Raw genomic sequence first — 18,325 nt, forward strand, 5'->3', positions numbered from 1 at the left:
GGAAGGTGCACGTGCCCGTCGACCTGGGATCGGACCGCAGCGACGCACGGATGCACGCCAAGACCGTAGGATCCTACGCAGTGCCGTAGGGGACCGCACCGCCACTTCCCAGCAAATTAGGGACACTGTTGCTCCTGGGGTATCGGCGAGGACCATTCGCACCGGTGTGTCAGACCCACCATACTTGCTCCGGACACTGCGAGAGGGCTGTACAAGCAATGATCACACGCGCGGCACAGCGGACACACCAGGAACCGCGGTGTTGGCCGTCGAATGGCGCTAGCTGCGCAGCATTTGTGCACCGCCGCCGTCAGTGTCAGCCTGTTTGCCGTGGCATACGGAGCTCCATCGCAGTCTTTAACACTGGTAGCATGCCGCGACAGCGTGGACGTGAACCGTATGTGCAGTTGACGGACTTTGAGCGAGGGCGTATAGTGGGCATGCGGGAGGCCGGGTGGACGTACCGCCGAATTGCTCAACACGTGGGGCGTGAGGTCTCCACAGTACATCGATGTTGTCGCCAGTGGTCGGCGGAAGGTGCACGTGCCCGTCGACCTGGGATCGGACCGCAGCGACGCACGGATGCACGCCAAGACCGTAGGATCCTACGCAGTGCCGTAGGGGACCGCACCGCCACTTCCCAGCAAATTAGGGACACTGTTGCTCCTGGGGTATCGGCGAGGACCATTCGCACCGGTGTGTCAGACCCACCATACTTGCTCCGGACACTGCGAGAGGGCTGTACAAGCAATGATCACACGCGCGGCACAGCGGACACACCAGGAACCGCGGTGTTGGCCGTCGAATGGCGCTAGCTGCGCAGCATTTGTGCACCGCCGCCGTCAGTGTCAGCCTGTTTGCCGTGGCATACGGAGCTCCATCGCAGTCTTTAACACTGGTAGCATGCCGCGACAGCGTGGACGTGAACCATATGTGCAGTTGACGGACTTTGAGCGAGGGCGTATAGTGGGCATGCGGGAGGCCGGGTGGACGTACCGCCGAATTGCTCAACACATGGGGCGTGAGGTCTCCACAGTACATCGATGTTGTCGCCAGTGGTCGGCGGAAGGTGCACGTGCCCGTCGACCTGGGATCGGACCGCAGCGACGCACGGATGCACGCCAAGACCGTAGGATCCTACGCAGTGCCGTAGGGGACCGCACCGCCACTTCCCAGCAAATTAGGGACACTGTTGCTCCTGGGGTATCGGCGAGGACCATTCGCACCGGTGTGTCAGACCCACCATACTTGCTCCGGACACTGCGAGAGGGCTGTACAAGCAATGATCACACGCGCGGCACAGCGGACACACCAGGAACCGCGGTGTTGGCCGTCGAATGGCGCTAGCTGCGCAGCATTTGTGCACCGCCGCCGTCAGTGTCAGCCTGTTTGCCGTGGCATACGGAGCTCCATCGCAGTCTTTAACACTGGTAGCATGCCGCGACAGCATGGACGTGAACCGTATGTGCAGTTGACGGACTTTGAGCGAGGGCGTATAGTGGGCATGCGGGAGGCCGGGTGGACGTACCGCCGAATTGCTCAACACATGGGGCGTGAGGTCTCCACAGTACATCGATGTTGTCGCCAGTGGTCGGCGGAAGGTGCACGTGCCCGTCGACCTGGGATCGGACCGCAGCGACGCACGGATGCACGCCAAGACCGTAGGATCCTACGCAGTGCCGTAGGGGACCGCACCGCCACTTCCCAGCAAATTAGGGACACTGTTGCTCCTGGGGTATCGGCGAGGACCATTCGCAACCGTCTCCATGAAGCTGGGCTACGGTCCCGCACACCGTTAGGCCGTCTTCCGCTCACGCCCCAACATCGTGCAGCCCGCCTCCAGTGGTGTCGCGACAGGCGTGAATGGAGGGACGAATGGAGACGTGTCGTCTTCAGCGATGAGAATCGCTTCTGCCTTGGTGCCAATGATGGTCGTATGCGTGTTTGGCGCCGTGCAGGTGAGCGCCACAATCAGGACTGCATACGACCGAGGCACACAGGGCCAACACCCGGCATCATGGTGTGGGGAGCGATCTCCTACACTGGCCGTACACCACTGGTGATCGTCGAGGGGACACTGAATAGTGCACGGTACATCCAAACCGTCATCGAACCCATCGTTCTACCATTCCTAGACCGGCAAGGGAACTTGCTGTTCCAACAGGACAATGCACGTCCGCATGTATCCCGTGCCACCCAACGTGCTCTAGAAGGTGTAAGTCAACTACCCTGGCCAGCAAGATCTCCGGATCTGTCCCCCATTGAGCATGTTTGGGACTGGATGAAGCGTCGTCTCACGCGGTCTGCACGTCCAGCACGAACGCTGGTCCAACTGAGGCGCCAGGTGGAAATGGCATGGCAAGCCGTTCCACAGGACTACATCCAGCATCTCTACGATCGGTCTCCATGGGAGAATAGCAGCCTGCATTGCTGCGAAAGGTGGATATACACTGTACTAGTGCCGATATTGTGCATCCTCTGTTGCCTGTGTCTATGTGCCTGTGGTTCTGTCAGTGTGATCATGTGATGTATCTGACCCCAGGAATGTGTCAACAAAGTTTCCCCATCCTGGAACAATGAATTCACGGTGTTCTTATTTCAATTTCCAGGAGTGTATATTGACTGTAGAACATTTATATGGTTTTAACTAGGGCAATGTTTAAGATGAGTCAAGCAGAGCAGAGCAACACGCAACAGCCTTCAGCTGTGAGCACGGATAATAGTCATGTAGTAAGAAGTGTTGTAGAACCGATCGCTACAGATAGTGCAATAGAACGCCCGGTAGACACGGCTGGAGATGTAACAGCAAGTATGCAACATGGATTAGATCCTTTAGTAATTATCATGAGACAGATGCAGATGATAACCGAGAGCATGAATAATATGAAAACCGACATTAATGCGAAGTTAGCCTCAGTTACCGAGGGGCAAAATGATTTGAATGCGAAATTAGCCTCAGTTACTGAGGGGCAGGAAAATCTGAAAGCTGAGATTAAGCAGCAGTTACATGACAGTTTTTCCGAATTAGAGCAGCGGATAGAGGCGAAGACAAAGGAACTTAAAGATCGGGCCGAAGAGACGGAACGAAAATTAACTGCACAAATAGAATTGGTTAAAGCTCAATGTGAGGAATCCACTCAACGCGTACGTGTAGAAATGAAGGAGTATGTGGCTATTAAGATAGATACCGTACGGCAACAGGTGGAAATGGTTCCGCAATTAGTACAAAAGCAAGATGCCATGTCATGTGCAATTGCGCAACTTCCTGAATTGGCACGTACGCAGACTAACCTAAAGGAAAGTGTTGAACATCTGACCGAACGTCAAGACGTTATAGACCACCAAATTAATGTATTAACGGGTAAATTATCCGAAATCACATTAGAAAACAAAAGGCTAATGTGTGAAAACGTTGAGCAAAATGTTAAAGCAGCATTCCAGAGTCTATGCGGCAAACAGGAGTAGAATTTGTTTGCGAAAGGACTTGAGGAAGTGCGACAGCAGTTAGGTGCTGATTTCGAGCATTGGAAACAAACGATAGAAGAGTCGATACGCGTTTCACAACAAGGCTCAGAACAAATGAATACCGGCCAGCAGCAGAAGTTGGCAGCGTCTGTAGAGCCAGTTACTGCACATTCGCACACGATACCGACTTGTGTGAGTAACTCGAATATTAAATTGCCACGAGCTAGTTGTTCGCGTGAAGTTTTATCTGACGGAGATTACGAAAGCCTTTGCCATGCCGAAGAAAAAATGATAAAGCATCGGCAATTTCAGATTTTTAACACTGACAAAAGGGGGGTCCATCCGATTGTTTTTATCCGAAGTTTTAGAGGAGTGCTACCCAGAAATTGGTCGGAGTGGCAGAAAATCAGTTTCGTGACTGGGTATATACAAGGTTCGGGGGCGATCTGGGCCTCGGACATGACTTTTGTTTGCTCGACATATGACGATTTTGAGAAAGCGTTTTTAGCAAAATTCTGGTCAGAAGGGGTACAGGAACGCCTAAGGCAGGAGGTGCTCTACCCAGAGCCTTTCTCTTTTTCAAAAGGAAGCCTTAGGAAGTATTTTGAAAAATATATAACCAAAACTAGATATTGGGACAGACCTATGCCTTTGCCAGACATAATAAACATACTTAAGGCAAGATTACCAACTAACCTCCGGAATCAATTAATTTACGGGAACGATAAAGACTTGGAGTCGTTCCTCACGACGTTAGATCATATAGACATTATAGAAGAGAGCAACCAGAAAGCCCGTAACAACAGATTCCAATATAGGGAGATAGAACCTCCGCCAAATGGTAGGCAAGGGAACGCACAGAGATCGATAAATAGTGGAGAAACCCCTCAAAATCTCAATAATAATACCGGCAATAGTCTTGCGAGGGGCTATCCAAGGAACAACAGGAATGGGAAACGATACAATCCCGTATGGGGGAACGAAAGGAATTTCAGACCGCAAGCCTGGAACAATAACAGTAATAGAAAGTGGAATCAACCGGGGGGAATAGATTCAAATAACCAACATCAGTGGGGACGGACATCTACGAATCAACCGGTAATTACCGAAGTGACGGGCGATGTCAACCACCAGGCGAATCAAAATCCAACAAACTTGTAAGGACCCACTCGTGCCCCGGAGGAGCGGTCAACAATTGGTTGAGGGGCAACAGGATATGTGTACCCATGCTAACGTATAATGATGGACGATTACTGGCAAATGAATTGACCGAGGACTTAGAACTCCAAGATGAGGATAAGGAACAGGTGGCAGTAGCCGAAGTGCAAGTCATTTTGGAGACTGTACCTATAGTGGCGGTTTTGGACACAGCTGCAACCACGAATGTTATTTCGGAGGCTCTATTCAACAAGATCAGAAATATAAGACGAGTACCAATTTTTCCAGTTCAAAATTGCAGAATAATAGGCGCCGTTGGGGCTAGATCGGCTAATGTAAAAGTGCAGTCACTACTTAGTGTAGAAGTCGGAAATGTAGCAATATTAAGCACATTCCTTGTTGTAAAAAATTTGGTGGTAGACTGCATTATAGGAGTCGACAGCCTACGTCAATACGGATGCAGAATAGATTTTAAAACAGGAAAAATTTGGTTAAATGTAAATAAACAAGAAATTGAGTTGGACTTGTTGAAAAAGGAAAGCCTTACCAGAAAATATAATAGTGGGATCAGTGTGCAAGTAATCAGGACTGCACAAAATTCTAAACAGCACGTAAATAATGAGTTCCAAGTCAAAGGAGACTTCGGTCAATTAGTGTATGAGAAGTTAAATGAATCCGACTGCATTATTGAAGAGCAGAAGAAGCAGCTCAAAGAATTATTATTAGTGTATGAAAACGTGTTTGACGAAAGGCCAGGAGTTATTAAGGGATACATATGCCATCTCTACGTTAAGCCACACGAAACGTATTGTAGAACTTTCTATCCTGTTCCCTGGAGGTTAAAGGCTCAAGTTCAAAAAGAAATAGATCGCATGTTGAAATGGGGTTTGATCGAACCCTCTACAACCCCATACTGCTCCCCATTGCAAGTGACCGAGATGAACGCTCGTAAAAAACATAACAATAAACTGTGTGTGTAGTGATAGAAACCTTTAAATTGAAATAGTTAATCAGTGACATAGAGTATAGAAATAGTGACTAACTATTATTATCGAGTGTTGTAAAGAAGATAGTGGAGATAGGCTTCACCTGTGGTTTGGGTGAACATAGAACTTTAGCATTGCTAATGTCATCAAGAATGATTAAGGATCTAACTGACCTTCAAGAAGAATGAAATGTTTCCCGCAAATGACGCGGAATAATCAAAAGAGGTTCCGAGTGAATATTCATGTATAATCTCATGTGAACGCTTACATGTGTAAACGTGTGAAGGGATGTGTTGTGGTAGTGAATCGTGAGTGACGGTTAACGCCGCAAAGATAATTTCCCGCGCAAAACAGTTGACGTCGGCGCGAGAATTAAAACCGATATAGACGATACAGATATGCTTTGTAAGAGACTCGCACCAAACGCGAGGATAAACTTCTTCATGTTGAACTCTAAAAGGAATAGGTGTTATAATTAGAAGTTAAGAGTTTTTAATTTATTAATGAATGATTAAAGAAAGTAATATTCATAGATTCAGTAGTAATTAAATGGTTCGTGTTCGTTTGGGAATTTTGTGTGAAAAATCCATTTCCATATATGAGCATGGATGAACACCGTATGAATCAGAGAGTAATTGAAAGAAGCGAATCCGCATTCCTCAATGCTAATAACTTTTACATTTCAGCACTCAAGCAAAGAAATATATGTATTTAGAATAAAAAGTTTTGAGTATAGCTAAATTATATGACTTATCAAGGAAATATGGATAATGTCTTGGTATAAAATGAACTACACTTTCCATTATTCGATGATTTGAATCCAAAATCTATAGTAAGTTACATGAATCCTTTAAATTACGAAGAACAAATCAGTGATAGAAAATGTGTTAGAACTTAGACTTATAAGCACAAGTGGGGAGGCAAAGTCAAAAGGAGTATTCAAAAGTGAGTAAATCGGATGATGCTTTTGGCAACATCATTAGTTAAGGGTTGAATTCCTTGAAGTACGTCGTAACAAAAAGGATCCATGAAGCCATAAGGATTTTGCTTTCAAAAAGGAGAATCTTGGACGGTGCAACCTAATCAGTTCTCTTACAGGAAGAGTTTTCCTTTTGGTCACTGCTAATTCTTTTGGAATGAATGTTGCATGTGAATTCGAGTATCCCTGTTCCTTCTACTCTTCCCATTGTGGGCCGCGTAGAAGATCAACTACAGAGGGGGCCGCGTAGAAGACCGACTACAAATGTGGACGTCGGGGACATGCAAGACCCGGGGGAGTTTAGCACCGCAAGATATTGTACCAGGAGCAAGATTGTAAAACGAGAATTCACGTTATTTATTGTAAAACTTTTTTTTTTGCTAGAGGCACAAACCACTCTTCTCCAAATCGTGATACAAATTGATCCCTGTCTTTCCTTTAGAGATCTATTTCAAAATTATATTTTTTTTCTTCTATAGGCTTTCCTATCTTCTATGTACCGTAGGCTGGGGGTCTAGGCTTAAGAGGTTTTCCAAGGTTTCCCTGCTTAAGAAAGTTCCCGAATGGGTAGACCCTGACATCAGTTCATGAAAGATCATCTTCCTTGGTTGTGCACAGCAAATGTAACACCTAGATGCACGTAAAAGCAATACAGCCGCGGTACCGGTCTCTTCATTTGTTCTGTCTTCAACATTTCTTTTCTTCGTCTGTCTCAAATATAATATTCTTTTTCAGTCGGAGGACTGACAATCATCACTTCCGGGTTATCCACGATAATAGATAGCTCGCGAAGTGTGTTCGGTGAATCAAAATTGAGCTCACAAACTTCGCTCGCTGCGAGGGGCATTGTAATCTCCCCACGGAAAATTACCCTCTACCACGCAATAATTAATAATGGTCAACCAAATCATCCACATGTATTTACGTTTGAAAAGTATCTGATCAGATTTTCTAGTAATATATGCGCCGACAGCTCGTCGACGCCAAGGTATTTTTCTAGTACGTTTATTCTTTGGAACAACAGAGGTACAGAAATGTATGCTCCATGGTTATTATAGAGAGAGAAACAGCTTCGGAAGTATCGGTTGGAAGATTGTCGGATTGCTAAAGGAGATTTATTTACTCTTCTTCGCGCTAAAGCGAGCTATGAAAGTTTGTGCCGCTAGCGTGATAGATAAAGAGAAAGAAAAACCTGTAAAAGAAAATTACATGAGACTTGGAACCAACAGAAAATGAAACATGTACGGAAATGGATTCAATATACAATTTTCCTCAGAAATAAGGTTTGTGACCGTTTTATTCTAGAGTGAATGATGAATGAGTTCTCTGTCTGAACCATTGATGATTGTCTGGGCCCTGTAATTAATTGGGAAGTTTCAGCTGTGACGAAGAGAGCCTGCAATCTCTGAGTTTTTTGAAATCGTCCAAAAAGGCTTCGTCCACATCTGAAATTTTAGATCTGTCGTAAACTGAACGAATTGTTCAAACGATCGATTTTCCCAACTGAATGCAGCGCTTAAGAATAATAACAAATGTAAAGATCTTTTCTAGCAAGCCAGCCGCTGAATATTAAGACGAAGGGCTCCACCAGAGATTCTGCTAGGCTGATTTCACGTAAATAATATATTTAAACTGTACACAGATAAAGGACAGAGAGAGAGAGAGAGAGAGAGAGAGAGAGAGAATCCTCCATTAGCATAATTGTTTCTCTGTCTTTTCACGGATCAGCCCAACTAGAAAACACGAAGCCTTGACTTTATTGTACCGATTTATGTGTGAGAGGGAAAGAGCGATAAAGGCGACAGATACACTTCTGTACAGACAAAACATTACACCAAGTTAGCGGCAAGCTGCATTCACATAGACTTTCATCATTTACAAAAGCAGAGTAGAATTCATTATAGAAGGAAAGCAAGATTGACGGCCCAGAATGTTGGGAGTAGTTCGGCGATTCAACTGAACTAGGCCTTTCTGAAATTAACTGAAGGTGATAGAATTTTAAAAATTCACAGTGGCTCAGTTCCTGACAAACGAATCCTTGAGTTCGGTTTTGAAGAAGCAGAGAAAGTCCTGTGTGAAAATGCACCTATTCCAATGGACGGGACATCTGACAAACCTTCGAAACAGTTCAAACGGCTGTACAACATACACATTGAAAAAGAGAAGAAGGTATTTCCTGTTTTGTTTGCTTTGTTCCAAGAGAAAGATCAAAATACATATGAAAGAATTTTCTCTTGCTTGGAAAGTATGACATCTGGATGGTAGCCGAAAACTGCAGTGGTAGACTTAGAAATTGCTACATCTAAAGCTACGGAAACAGTGTATCCAAAACATACTTTTCCGGTTGCAGTTTTTACTTCAGCCACTGTCTGTGGAAGAAAATACGAACCTGAGATTAACGGAGGAATATAGACGGTACAGGTAACAGGCGCTTGCATCTTTGGACGGCACCAACCAACAGGTCCTAGAGCTGTCGTTCCCAACCTGGGGAAAATTAGCCCCTGAGGGGTAAAATGAAATTTTCTAAGGACTAAAATCTAACCGATTTCATTCTGTTTCACTCACGAAACTACGTTATTTTTGAAATATCATTACTATAATCACAATGTTGTAAGACTGTAATACTGATTATATAAATGATCAATAATTACTTTTTCTCAATTAGTAGCATATTGCAGTGGAGTTTACAGGTTCCTTAAGTAGTTCACCCACTACACACTTAAGTTGTGCTTTGTCCCGTACATCGTTGATGATAAAAGTGAGACATATACGTAACAAATGCTAAATATCTCAATAAAATGACTCCTCTAAGTTGTAGATAGTACCTGCAGTAGCCCATAATTTGCTTCATCACTTGCTTCGAAACAGATAAATGAGTTAATTGACAGCGCGACACAGCAGTAACTACGTAAGGGCTCCTGTAGTGCTTACATTTTATTATTATTATTATTATTACAGTGGTTGGTCACAAAGTATTAACAGCCTGAAGTCTTCCAGTTCCTGCCAGTTCAGAAGTAAGGTGTGCGGCTGTGAAGTGATTTATCAACAGTAAGTATGGTTAACATGTCTGAACTTGTTTGGTTTAAAATGGCATGGCAGTGTGCAGGTCAAGAAAGTGCCGCAATGGAAAGGAGTAATGCAGAGAAACTAAGCTTTGTAACAAGTTTCTACTACCACTGTGGATAGTTTGCTTTCTTATCTGAAAAGGAGTTATGGATAGCACTTGTGTGGCACACAAACTAAATATCATTCATCATTCAATGTCCTAAGAAAGTCGGGATAGTTTGAGGGAATGGGAGGGGGGGGGGGGGAGGGAAACAGACAACAGGGATCGGAGGGGGGTACCAGATATATCTGATAGTACTTAGGGGTAATGGTTTAAGGAACGTTGGGAACTGCTCTCCCAGACGATTGGCTGGGAAAAACTACTGGACATCATTTGTTACCAAGTACTCTTTAAAACAGTTCATAAACCAGTAATTTCTTTTCGTTAACAGCAACAAGGCACAAGCCTCAACTTAAAAAAAAAAAACGTTAAAGATGTAACTTGAGCTTCCACCCTTTAGAAAAGACATTAAAAGTGAAATACGAGTAGAGAATTTCTTTAAAGTTTATTATTTTATAAATTACAATTCAGGAGAACATTAAATATTAATAATTTACATTGAAAGGCATGCCAGGGCATACTACAACTTAAAAACGACAATAGAGCACGTCAAATCAGAGCACAAATTCGCAGACGGCACCCCAGACATTGACCTCGTCGCACTGCCTACTGGCGACCAGAAGCTGAGCGAGTATAGGTAGTGCACTACAACATATACAGCGAAGCTCTCTTAAGCAGTTACCAGGTTAAATAAATCCAAAATATCAGCCCCGGTTCTAAGCGAAATCCAGTAACTAATAGTAAGATTAAAGCGCCTCTGGATGTTGAATCGCGATGCTAGCTCAAGCTAACGAGTTCAGCAAGGTGCAGACTTTAAGGCAGAATTGCTACGGGGCAGGGATCAAAATTATTAGTGTCTTAAGTGTGGAAAAAAAATCATCACAATCTGAATCAACGCAGAAGCAGCCTTCAAAATACTACCCACAACGCAAGGTTTACAAATAGCCTTTTATTGGCCTAATAATCAAGTGGGAAGTTCTAAAGAACTTCAGTTGTCTTCATGGAATTATTTTTAACTAACTTTAGATATAATTTAACAGTGGTCAGCGTCATATAAAATATTCCACTTGTTTTTCCAAACAGTTGTTCTTGTGTTAGACGGGAGGGGGGCCGCATACTAGCTGCAAGAAAGACGTTGGTGCCACTAAAGAAAGTGTATTTCTTTTTCTTAAGACCAACATAGTGATAAAATGTGACTTACAATTCAGCACAGGTCTCCAGGCTTTAAAATGAAATCACCAAACGAACAGTCAGCACTTTACTTAAAATTGGGCGCCCAAAAATATTTTTTAAAAATCATTTACTGTAGACATAAGCCAATTTTTCCCACAGGAGAGAGTTGAGCACCTGGCACGAATCCTTCAAAATCACATTAAACGGAAAATGGTGGAGCGCAGTGCCCCCAACAAAACTGAAACCCCAAGCGGAAGGCTAGCGCCAAGCTGCTTCACACACAGACAACACCAGGAAATTGAAACAAGTCTCTGGAGCACATACAAATGACTCTCAGCATAAACATAAAGAAGCAGAACCAGTCTCCTTCCTCGGGCAAGGAACCCAAAGAAGGTTTATAACAATGCCTGGCAAAATACTGTTGTGAAGTCGTACCGGCGTCCAGTGCAGAAGGGTATACGATTGGTGCACTTAGCCAAATCACACCAACATCTACGGGTACTGTGCGGAAAAGAACAGACAGGGCAGGTGCAGGCTGGTCCAGTACAGCATGCCAACAGCCACACCATCCTGCATGGAGAACGTCACACTCCAATGCTCACTCCAGAAAAACAGTGAGCCAGCAATGCTGACCAATTACTCTCAAGGAAGCCCCTACATTCCACTGAGAGTGCCATCCAACATAACTGCCCAGTCACCACTGTTACCCTACCTTTTTTTGTTCTTTATTGTAATTTCATTCCCCTGTCATATATGGACAGGGGAGTGCTGGCAATGGCACAGTCCACCACTTTTCAGCCAAACAGGTTTAAAAAAATACATGAAAGGGGAACACTTACAAAAAAGGGGGGAATATAAGGGGGACATAAAAAACGCAGTAAAGGGAGTTAGAATATGCACTAACACGGGGACATGAACAGGGGACAGTTAGAAAGTCTACATAAAGTTAAAATAAAACAGCTGGCAGTTTGTTGCGCACTTAAAATCACTGAGTCAAACACAAGTTAAAAAGTCGGCCATAGTATAAAAATCTCACGAACAATCATGGACTACATACAGGTTGAGTGCACAATTAAAACCACATCACTTGATGACACTGTATAACCGAGCACAACGCTAACACAGTACACTTGATAATGAATAAAAACCTGGGAGGATCTGCCAGAGGTGGGGGACAAGGGAGAAGGGAAGAGGAGGTGAGAAGGAGGGGAGGGAAATGGGGATGAGGTGGGAGGTGCACCAAAGGTGGCTGGGAAGTGAAGGGATGGGAGAGGAAAACAGCTGAGGAGGGGGTGTAGGAACTCAGGGGGGGGGGAAGGAGGAAAATCCGCTCTGGGAGAAGGAGGGGTGAGGAAAAGTGGGGCCTTGGAGGGGGGGGGGGGAACAAGGCCAGAGGCCAGGCCACAGTTGATAGGAAGGCCAGGTGTCATGGTGAAGGTCAACATTCGAGAAGTGGAGGTGCTGGAAATTGCCCTGCAGAAGGTTATGGTGGGTGTGGAGGTGGAGAGAGGGAGGGGTACAGCGATAGAGGTGTTGCAACAGGCTGGGGATGGAGAGGAAGGAGGAAACCAGAGGGTGGGGAGATCTAGCCTGCAGGCAGTGTAAATAATGCAGAGATGTTGGAGGAAAGGGAGGAGGTGGAGGAAGTGGATGAGGTCATACAGGAGTCATGTGGGGGAAGGAAGGCAGATACAGAAGGCAAGGTGGAGTATGTAGCATTCTAGGATTTGGAAGGCCTTATAAAAGTGGGGGAGTGGAGATCCAGGCAATGATGGTATGACAGAGGACAGGATGGATGATGGATTTGTAGGTGTGGAGGATGGTGAAAGGATGCAATCACCATGTCTGGCCAGACAGGAGTTTCAGGAAGCAGAGGTGGTAATGGGTTTTCTGCTAGATGGTCAGGAGAAGAGGGGTCCATGTGAGGTGGTGGTCATAGATGAGGCCAAGGTATCACAGGGTCAGGGTGAGCTGGATGGGACGACCTTAAATGATGAGGTACAAATCATGGAAGGAGTGGGTGGTACAGCCTATGATGATTTTCTAGGTTTTGGAGGGGCTGATACGAAGGAACCACTGGTTACACCAAGTGTTGAACTGGTCAAGGTGGGTTTGAATGGTAGGATAGAGAGCTAGGAAGGCAGTAACATCAGAATATTTGAGGAGGTGGACCGGTGGGGTTGGCTTGGGCATATTGGCAGTGTACAGGAAATAGAGGAGAGTGGAGAAGATGGAGCCCTGGAGGATGCCAGCAGTAGGATAAGAGAGACAGGAGGTGGTGTTGTCGAGGGTGAGATAGGAAGGACGGCACGAGAGGAAGGAAGCGACCAGACGGACAACACTGATATGCAGGGCCTAGACTTGGAGTTTAAAATGGAGACCAGGATGCCATATGTGGTCGTAGGCATTTTGGAGGTCGAGGGAAACAAAAATGGCAGAGTGACTCGAGTTAAGTTGGAGGGAGAGATGGTGGACAAGGTGAAGGATTTGGTCTTCAGCAGAGAAGGAGGGTTGGAAGCCACACTGGGTAAGGGGGAGGAGGTGGTATTGTGGGAAGTGGGGATGGATACAATGGGAGAGGATGGATTCAAAGACCTTACTGGAGGTGAGGTAGATGGGACAATAGGAAGAGGCGACAGAAGGGGGTGTGTTGTGTTTGACGAATAAGAGATTATGGGAAGGGTAAAAGCGCATACATAGGATGGCATATAGATTAGCAAGGACAGTCGGGAAGCAGAAGGGCGTTCTCTGTGATAGCGAGAGGTGACACAGTCGTAATCATTGGCCGTGTTGCATTTTGACCAGAGGAAAAGTTTAATGTCTTGTGCTGTGATTGGAGTGTTGATGTTGGAGGGGGCAACTGCCCGAAGTACTGGAGACTGGGAGCAAGTGGAGAGACCCAGATAGCGCATTTCATGACGGTGGGGAAAAGAGAATAATCAAATTGAGGATCATCAGGGACGGAGAAGCCCTCGAAAAGGTGGGAAGCGAAATGTTAGGCCTTACTGAGGTTGTCGGGAAGGGGGCAGTCGTTATGGAGAACAGGGTAAAGGGGTGCGCAATGGGAACCAGTAAAGCGATGGAAGGCAGACCAGTACTTGCAGGAGTTTATAGGGAGGGTGGCGTTGAGTCATGTACACGTCTGGCGCCAGTCCCAGCGTTTCTTTGCAGTAACAAGGTTCTGTACGTGTCGCTGTATTTGCCAGTGGCGGTAGAGTGTATCCCTGTCACGAGTGCGCAGGAAGGAGCGATAGAGGCGGCAGGATTCACAGAGGAGGAGGACAGCCCGCGGAGGGAGAGTGGAATGGTGTGAATGAATGGTTTTAGTGGGAACATGGGGCTCCTACCCTGCCTTTCAACACAACCCACTTTATTTCTTCCACCAGAGAGAAGAGCTAAGAACCACTAACCGGCAAAAAACGTGCTCAACTCACCAGCGCCAACTGTCCAACCCTGCGCACTGTTTAGCAGGGATAGGGAAGAAGATCTATCGTTTCGCCGCATGTGTGCTATAATGGCGCATCTTCCGCCAGGCAGTGTTGACGAAGAGTGTATAGTAAGAGACTAGGCATTGCCTAGTGAGATTCACCAACTACATCTTCAATCAGTGGATGGAAAATCATACTATACCAGCTGAATTGTGGAATGGTTTTAACCAGTGGCACAAGCCCATGAATGCAGTCGAAGCTTGGCACAGGAATAGCTCAACAAATCAAAACATTCGATCTTTCTGATAATCTGAAGTAGGAAGCAGTAAATGCTACATTCGAAATTAAAAAATAATCCATTGACTTGCCTATTCAAAAAAAAAAAAAAAAAAAAAAAGATGAAGAAGATACATAGGTCTTGTCCAAATGTTTACAGACGTTATAAGAATGTATAACGACCTGGAGAATTTAAGATGTTTAGTATCTATAGCTCTCTTACAAAAAATTGAGTGGAAAATTAAAATTGATAAATTAAGACTGGAAGTTCAGTCATTTCATACAATAATGTTGTAGAAAGAAAAACTGGCGAAAATAAAAATAAAAAATAGCTAAAGACAAAAATAAAAGTAAAGTAAAATAAAACATTTAAACATGCCTATGTACTACGTGTGTAGACAGTCGTAAGCCTGGATAAAATCTGAAGGGATGACCTTAGAACCAAATGGTCGGCAGAGCCTCCTCCAGTGTTGCGGCTTGTTTAACGGTTGGAAAACCGAGAGCTGAAATATGTGCTGTCGGAAATATCTTGTTGGCGCCAAGTATCGCAAAGTCCACGATCGGAAAGTCCACGATCGGAAAGTCCACGATCGGAAAGTCCACGATCGGAAAGTCCACGATCGGAAAGTCCACGATCGGAAAGTCTACGGCAGTGATACCCGTACCCCAGTATGCACAACACAGGAGCTACGATACCACCCGCATAACGCAGCCGTTGCATAGGAAATTATACGTATTATTTCTCAACTTAACATCTCTTTTTCTAAACACGTATTAGTTGTACAGTGACGAATGAAGTATCGTTAGAAGGGTTTTTAACCAGTTTCTGAAACAGCTTACCGGTTTTGTGCTGAAACTTACTTCTTGTGGAAAATTGTAACATTAAGGGCATTTTTAATTATTATAGGCAAAAGGAGATCATGGATGCCCAGATTCGTACATGTATTTTACAAAACCATGTCATTGATCACGAACAGGACTCTGCCTTTTCAAATGATCTTATTAAGAATACCACATTATTTGCTTTAAAGTACTTATTAACTTGAGAATTTGTATACAGCATTGTCACAGGTAACAACCGTGACCACTATGGTGATCCATATCTCGGGCCGCCGTACAAGCTGACTTTTCTAAACGAATATACTTCGCTAACAAACAAACGTATTTATCACTGTCGCTTTGAAATGTGATTTACCTACTGCTACCAAAGCCTAAAGTGCATACTGTAAGTGAATTTTGTTCAAAATTATGTGCATTGATATGTACATACGAGGACGAATCATAAAGTCATTATTATTATTTCATGTCGTTCAGTTTATTTTTAAAACCCGGCTATTGGGGCCGAGCGGTTCTAGGCGCTTCAGTCTGGAACCGCGCGACCGCTACGGTCGCAGGTTCGAAACCTGCCTTGGGCATTGATGTGTGTGATGTTCTTAGGTTAGTTACGTTTAAGTAGTTCTGAGTTCTAGGGGATTCATGACCTCAGATGTTAAGTCCCATAGTGCTCAGAGCCATGTGAACCATTTTTTTTTATTTTTAAAAATGTTTTTTCTTCATTGCCACATATTCAACGACTATACTTGTTCCAAGTACTGTAATTATTTAAAACTATGTAAGTGCGAAATGTGTAATGATTTAGGCTGGACTTGTTCATGTTGATATATTGTTTTTCTTGTCACATACTTTAATCGAGGATTTTGCTGTCATCTTTCCCTATGCCTCTGTTTAGGAGGTAACTGCTGTTGAGCTGACTTTCAGTTAAATTTTCAAATATGTCTTCTAAATAACGTTTCAGGTTAATAAATTTAAGAAACTACCGTACAGTGATAACCTTAATCAGCCAAATATAAATGTTAAATAATAAGAAGGGAATCTAGTTCTTATTTCATATATCCTGCCTAAGGAACCGACTGCGGGAGTCAGGTAAGATTTCTAAAAATAATGTGGCCTCATAAAGGAAAAAAAAAGTTTCCTTCGTTTCCAGTTTAACAGATTTAACAGATGAATTGCTAGAAGTTCATGTAAGATGAGGTGTGAACGCCAGAGAGTCTTCTTAGCGCCGAGGGGGACAGGGTATTAATGGTAATTTCAAAATGTTTATCGCTGGATCCGTTTCTACTGTAACCGACAGAGGTGGCGCAGGGTTTAAGCAATGGACTTGCATTCCAGAAGCGCCTTACACACTTAATATGGCAGTCAGGATGGTTGTATGTAATAAAAGGGCACTGACGACTTGTACACTCATCCTTACCAAATCTGAACAACTGATTTCTGTCCAATAACATGGACGTGGACTATTCGTTGAACACACTTCACCTTGCTTTTCTTAATAAATGACTCATTTACCCTTTAATACACAACGACAGGTCCAGGATTATTCTGAGAATAACACAAGTATGATAATAAAATAATGTAGGCACATAGGAAAAACGGAAATGATGAAGAATGTATTTGAAACAATGTTTATATTTATCTGCGTAGCCATTAATGTTGCAGAAAAATAAATAAAAATAAAATAAAATAAAATGAAGTAAAAAATGATGCATTCAGTTCTGCATAACAGAGCATGTGATTCCAGACAAAAATTGAGCAAATAATCGAGAGTAGGGGGAGAATCCTTTACTAATTTAGCTGTATGTTTAGATGACAACTAGAACGGAAAGAAAAGATGTTGTCTAATGTTAAACTACCAGACCCTGTGTCTCCACGTGGGAAGTCTCTGAGACAAACCGTTAGGTATGTTAGCGTATTTCATATATTTTCAGTCGGTAATATTATCTAGAATAATATCGTGATATCACTCAACTTTTAGAAAGAAACTTTCAATCCACAAATTCGCAATCCACAGCAACGAATATTTTATAGACACTTCAGCATTTAAATATTGTTTCGTCACATAGTTATTCTCTAATGAATGTTATAAATAATCCAATGCAGTTGAAGAGGAATAACGACATCCGCTATTACGACTTTAGGAGAAAATGTGGCGTCCACACGTTTCTTTAAAATTTAATTTTACTGAAAAAAGGTAAAATTGTTTTATCGCCTATACAATATCGCAAAATTAGTGGCAACATTCACTTTAAGATAACTTAAAACCAAACCGTGTAGGCTCGTTTTCAGAGCTGTTGAATCTTTGATTACTGGCGCAATCCATTTTCCTATCACGCTACCAAGTGGAGCTTCGGTCTTCTTTGTAGTTGGCTCTTTGGTTAGAGGGAGGTAGAGGTAGATCGTTGACGGACGGTGGGTCAGAGAGAGAGAGAGAGAGACATGTCACGATCGGTGATCATGCAATTACGAGGGCTGATAGGTGGTTGTTACTCCAAGTGGGCGGCTACTTGATGGTGTGGAGTGCTGGGCTCTACGCTGTTGCGCCCAATTGGCTATCTGGATTTGAGAGAGACCGTTTGCTGATGTGGCTGTTGGTTCAAATGGCTCTGAGCACTATGGGACTTAACATCTGAGGTCATCAGTCCCCTAGAACTTAAAACTACTTAAACCTAACTAACCTAAGGACATCACACACATCCATGCCCGAGGCAGGATTCGAACCTGCGACCGTAGCGGTCGCGCGGTTTCAGACTGACGCGCCTAGAACCGCTTGGCCACACCAGCCGGCAATGTGGATGTTGTGATCACATTTGTTTTCCTCTGGTAATCGTCCACCCTACCTTATTTTTGCGTAAGGTAC

This window comes from Schistocerca serialis, chromosome 9, assembly GCF_023864345.2.
Source record: "Schistocerca serialis cubense isolate TAMUIC-IGC-003099 chromosome 9, iqSchSeri2.2, whole genome shotgun sequence".
Classification (NCBI taxonomy): Eukaryota; Metazoa; Arthropoda; class Insecta; order Orthoptera; family Acrididae; genus Schistocerca; species Schistocerca serialis.